Source organism: Phyllopteryx taeniolatus, chromosome 1, assembly GCF_024500385.1.
Source record: "Phyllopteryx taeniolatus isolate TA_2022b chromosome 1, UOR_Ptae_1.2, whole genome shotgun sequence".
Lineage (NCBI taxonomy): Eukaryota > Metazoa > Chordata > Actinopteri > Syngnathiformes > Syngnathidae > Phyllopteryx > Phyllopteryx taeniolatus.
This window is the reverse complement of record NC_084502.1, coordinates 18,089,970-18,095,969: the sequence shown is the minus strand read 5'-3', so window position 1 is coordinate 18,095,969 and position 6,000 is coordinate 18,089,970.

The following is a 6,000-nucleotide window of genomic DNA, read 5'->3' as shown; positions in this document are numbered from 1 at the left end:
ACATAGTATGTAAAATTCAGGGATGTCGTTTGATGTGCATCCTCCGTCTGTGCCGCACAAAAATTAGCAGGGACGCATAGACTAAGATCAATCTGCTTTTTAGGCTGCAGAGTTATGGCCTAAAGTACTCTGGCGTGGTGCTTGGAAACCCGGCATTTTCCTTTTTTTGTGGGGGTGGGGGGCGTAGGGGTGAGACAGGCCTCTAGAGTGCGACTAATTTGGTCGCATATGCGCCCTCATTTCTGAATGGTGCGGCAAAAAAAACCAAAAAAAAAAAAAAAACAAGGTGCACCTGTACGCCCAGCCATTTGAGGAAGAAATAAAACTTTCCGCGACTTGAAAGCAGACACATGAAACCCATCGTGGTCTCTAAATCAATCAGAGATAGTGATAGTGACAATGACAGATTCATTGTTTCCATGACATGTGCATCCCAGGACTCACATAGCCTAAGTTGTAAAATGGTCTATGACATTTCCTCATTACTCATTTATTTCATTTTAATTTATATGTTTATTGACATGGTGGTCTAATGAATTGAATTGAAGAAAATAACATTATATTAAAGATTAGTTATAATTGCATTATCTCTCCCTAGTACAATCTATTGATTCCTGCGTGTTCACAAATCTTCAAACTAGTTTCTATCATTTTCCAGCTTATAAAAACAGATCATCGGATTCAACAACACTGTGTACATTTTATTTGGAATGGCAAGAGACTATCTTCCAATTTCTTCCCTCAACTCATCGACTGCCGCTGGCTTTGCTGCATAAACGTCCTGAACACATCCATCACGACGCTAAAAAAAAAAACCCTGAGCACTTTTATTTTTATCTTTTTTTTAATTTAAAGGTAAGGTGCAGTATTAACTCTGACAGTTTCAGTGAAAAATATAGTACTTACACCAATCACAAAGTGCTTAAAGGTTTTATTTTGTGCTTATACGTATGTTTGTTTGTAGCTAAAGAAAAAACTGCTCACCAATTTTCTGGCAACTTTATGGGGGGGACAGAAGGTGCAAAAGTGAGTACACCCCTCACATTTTTGTAAATAATGGTGGTCACACAAAAATTGACACTTTTTGCACAATGTGGACATTTTAACTTGGGGTTGTACTCACTTTTGTTGCCAGCGGTTTGGACATTAATGGGTGTGTGTTGAGTGATTTTGAGAAGACAGTAATGTACAGTGTTACACAAGCTGTACACTGACTAATTTACATAGTAGCAAAAAAAGTAATTTCTTCGGTCCAATGAAAAGACATAATAAAAGGGGGCGTACTCACGTTTATGAGATACTGTATACAATATACTGAATATACTTACATTTTAGTTTAGATCCAACCAAGGATTTTTTTGTTAATAGTTTTTGGATGGCAGACAGCAGCTCTGGCTTCTTTTTCTCCCTCTGTTGTTTAGTAGTTAGTTGTCACCTACTTGTCAACTGCTAACCACCTGCAAGACCGGAAGGTAACACGTGACCAATTTTTCCAACAAAGAATCTCAGAATATTTTTACTGAATAAGGTTAAATAGAAATGTAAATGCTCTCCCGGGCTCTCTCAACATGATGATAACAAGTCTGTCTGCACTGGTGCTTCCTTCTGTACAGAAACACACACAGACAGACACACACACACACACACACACACACAGACACACACGCACGCACACACACACACACACACACAAACACACACAGACGGAATCTCCAACCACCTAACTGTGCACACCTCCGTTGCATGCACCAGCACTACCACCAGCCGTGGCAGCCTTAGGGCTCGGCCATCTGCCGCCACTACCCACCTTCTTAACAAATGCAGCCCTTGCCCTGGGTAAGGTGGCAGGGGCACTGGCCTCGGCATCAGCCAAAGGGGTTGGTGGGGGTGGGGGGCCAAAAGTGCATATGGTGCACATGAAAGAGCGACAGGAAGGAGGCGAAGAAAATAGAGGCAAATGAAGGATTAGTTGAATGTCAGTTTCGTGCTCGGTCTCCCCCATATGGCCGCTTTCTGTGTGACCACCAAGGTCACGGCCCACAAAGGACTAACAAGGCCGCTAGCGACGCAGTGAACAGGGGACGAGCAGAGGGAAGGGGGTGGCGGTACATGAGCTTTAGGAAGGGGGTGTGCTTGGTCAATGAGGCTGGCACTGTCACTGAGACACTATTGTGACATTGTGCCTCAGGGCATCCATAGCCACAAAAGGCAGGTGTGCTCTACTTTCATCTGCTCATCATCATCCCGCCTCTGTCTTCCACCCTCCCAACAAGATGAGCAAATGACAGTCAGTTTTGTTTCATCGCTAGCATTAATTACATCCTCTTTTGTAAAGTCCTTTCGTCCATTTTTCATGAGGCTTCTTTTTCATGCACTGCACCAATCTGCTATTCTCTTTCTTCCACCAGGGCCTCTTTACCCATTCCAGGAAAGCATCAAGTTTTGAGGTGTGTTAGTTAACCCAACAGGGAATTGGGTTGGAAAATAGCCTTGAAAATTTACAAAAACCTCTGTATACATGCGAGGTCCAAAATAAATAAATCATTTTTCTCACCTCTATCATCTTCTGATGAAGCTGAGAAATACACAATGTGTGTATGTGTGTGTATATGTGCATGTGTGCGAGAGAGAGAGAGAGAGATTGAGCTGTGATTAAATAAATCATGCTGACCTTTCTTATAACCTTTCCCCCCGCCTGAAGCCCCTGCCTCCCCCATCCGACCTTACAAGACCGCTTACATTAAAGACTTTTTCCCCCTCATCTGAACTTTCCAACATCTGTCATCACATGAGGAATTTCTATATGCAGCAGGTTGGATTCTCTGTGCGGTCCTCCCATCAAAAGCAAACACAAACATTTTTGTGTATGTGTGCTGTTCAATGTGCAGTGGATATGTTTGTGCATGCGTTTATGCAGTTCATGTGTGTGTGTGATCTTTAAAATCTTCAGGTTCAAACGACCACTCCCACCACGCCTTGCCACTGAACTCACCAAGAGGTCGCTGAGATGCCACAGTATGGGTGTGTGTGTGTGTGCGTGAGCCGATATCCTGATCTCCTACTCTAATACCCTGAGGACCTTTGGTTCCTTAACTGCAGGAGCTCAGAAGAAACACACACACAAACACCTTCAAAGATCTAACATCAATCGCTCTTACCTCTTGAAGTCTTGAAGAACGAGCACCTCAGGTGAAAGGTCACGCACACCTGCGGATTGACACTCAATCAATGTGCACAGATGAAGGCACCATTGAGGATGAGTAGCAGGGAGGAGGGAGGAAGTGATGGCATGGAACAGCAAGTGATGCTGTTATCCCTGAGCAAGTTAGAATTATGTAATAAGTTCAGTACGAAGTGAGAAGGAGCTTCAACATTGCTCAACATATAGTACACTGGGTTTGGCTGTGCACATTTTTACGGCTTATCAAGAAGGTTCTGAGTTTAAATCCTGAATTGTGACATTTGGGGGGGGTTTGTATGTTCTCCGCAAATCATTTGTGGGTTTTCTCTGGCTTACTCAGATTTTTCCTCACTTTTAAAAATTGTGTATGTTCTTTTAATTTTCAGACAGTTTTCTTGACTGAGGGGTTTTTATACAAATACAGTATACCTCTAATTGACTAGAGTGATGTAATCTATTTGAGTGTTTCCACAAAACGTATTCAGTCCCTTTGCTTTGCATTTCATAACTGGTTTAATTTGGCCGGCACATCATTACGATCTGTATATGAACTTTGGTTGGCATTGTCAAGTGTTTGCAGGTACACACACTTACTGACTGTGGTCTACAAGATCCTCATTGGTCTACTTCCGATGTATTTTGGTTGTTTACTTCTAAGAAAGACATGCCTGTACCCTACGGTGATGTGACATTCTTATCCTTAGTGTTCAAAACTGGTTGAAAGAATATTTACTGTAGTTATGCTGCTCCGCTTGGAGCAGAACAGACAACAAAAATCCATTGGACAGTGCCTATGTTTTTAATAGTTCCTGCATTCACAACTTCCATCCATCCATCCATTTTCAACACCGCTTATCCTGGTTAGGGTCGCGGGACGCTGGAGCCTATCCCAGCTGACTTCGGGCGAAAGGCGGACTACACCCTGAACTGGTCGCCAGTCCGTCGCAGGGCACATATAGACACGGACAACCATTCGCACTCACATTCACACCGTCACTGAGTGGGAACTGAACCCACGCTGCCTGCACCAAAGTCAGGCGAGTGTACCACTACACCATCAGTGACCATTCACAACTTCTGTACCTTAATTTATGTCAAATCATGCTATGTTGAATGGGATCTCGGTTTTCATTTGTTTTGTGAGACGTATACTGCTGACCGTTTGGCGACATCACCATTCAGACTTTGGTCTCAATTGGTGTTTTACCTAGTTAAATAAAGGTAAAAGACAAAAAAAAAAACCTGAAAAATTTTAGAAATGTTGGCCTTTTGTTTACATTAATGTATTGAAGCCCAGAAAATGCTAACATTTGGAAATGGGTCTCCTAACCTTTATGAAAATGACCTGTTATCATTTCCATCTAAAGGCTGAAAATGGTTGTAATCATTTTATATATTCTGTCCATGTACAAGTCCGTCACACCCAAAACAACAACGCCAGCCACTACAGCACTTTTGTCGCATTTGTGCTAATAATATTTCTCCTGCGAAATTTTGATTTACTGGGCCTGTTTACTGAGTGTTCATCGGCATCACATACTGTAACTCATATCTGACTAATTATTTTTTTTTTTCAGAGATGACAGTAGCTTTCAGGTGGGAGGATAATGGAAGGTTTGTCTTTGCGCCTGTTTGAATTCCAGTGCTACAGAGTTGTGCTTGACTCTGCTCGGCCTGCGGTGCTGAGCAACCAGCGTAGACGAGAGCAGAGAGGCTTATCTCTGGACGCTTGGTGTTTGCATGCGAGTGATGTCGGACCAGTTTTGGTAATGCTTCCTGGGCTGGGTGCGCTGATAAGCTTTGGGATGTGGAGATGTGCAGGTAGCAAACAAGTTTCAGTTTAAATTGGAGCCCATTTGTCTGTGATGTTCTTCTTTAGCTTGTCAGGGTCCCTGAGCAGTGACCGGAGCAGCAAGCCATCCAAACATTTAGAAACTGGGACGAGAAGGAAGATGGGATGGATGGAAAAAAGAGGGCTGGGGGAGAAAAAGGATGGAGTCCAAAGAAAGGAGGACGGCAGAGGAGCGGCTCCACATGGAATGCCACAAAACAGAAAGACCTGAAAGCTGAGTACATGGAACCAAACGAAAGGAGGAGAAGTGTTGGATGGAATGATGAGAGGAAAGTGAAGGCCATCTCTCTCCTTCTCCTCTTCTCCCTCCTCTTCTCCCCGTGAGAATGTGCATTTTTCTTCCTTCTTCAGATGTGGTGCGCTTTCATGCACACACAAAGACGAGCCATACCTGGCACACAAGGGCGTGAAGGAGCTGGCACAAAGGTTTGTGTGCCACACACGCGCACACACACACACACACACCTGCCTGGCAGATAGTGCCCTGTTTGTCGGAAACCGGTACACACATAATGATAATCTGGCCGGTTTCCCCCTCCAACTAAAGCCACCAATAGCCTAGTTGTATGATAGATCAAAATATTGTCCTGACAGAATATTCCGTGGTGTAAAATGTGTTAGAACCACCTATGTCAGGTCACTGTTTGGGAGTTAGACTAAAATTGTCGGTGCCTCCACACACACACACACACACACACACACACGCATACACACACACACACACACACACACACACAGTATAATCAAAAACAGCTGGACTCCAATGAAGCTGTAGAACCATCTCAAGGATGATCTCAACAAATGGACCAGAGTTAAATACAACCCAGATTCCAATGAAGTTGGGACGTTGTGTTAAACATAAATAAAAACAGAATACAATGATTTGAAAACCATGTTCAACCTATATTTAATTGAATACACTACAAAGACAAGATATTTAATGTTCAAACTGATAAACTTTATTGTT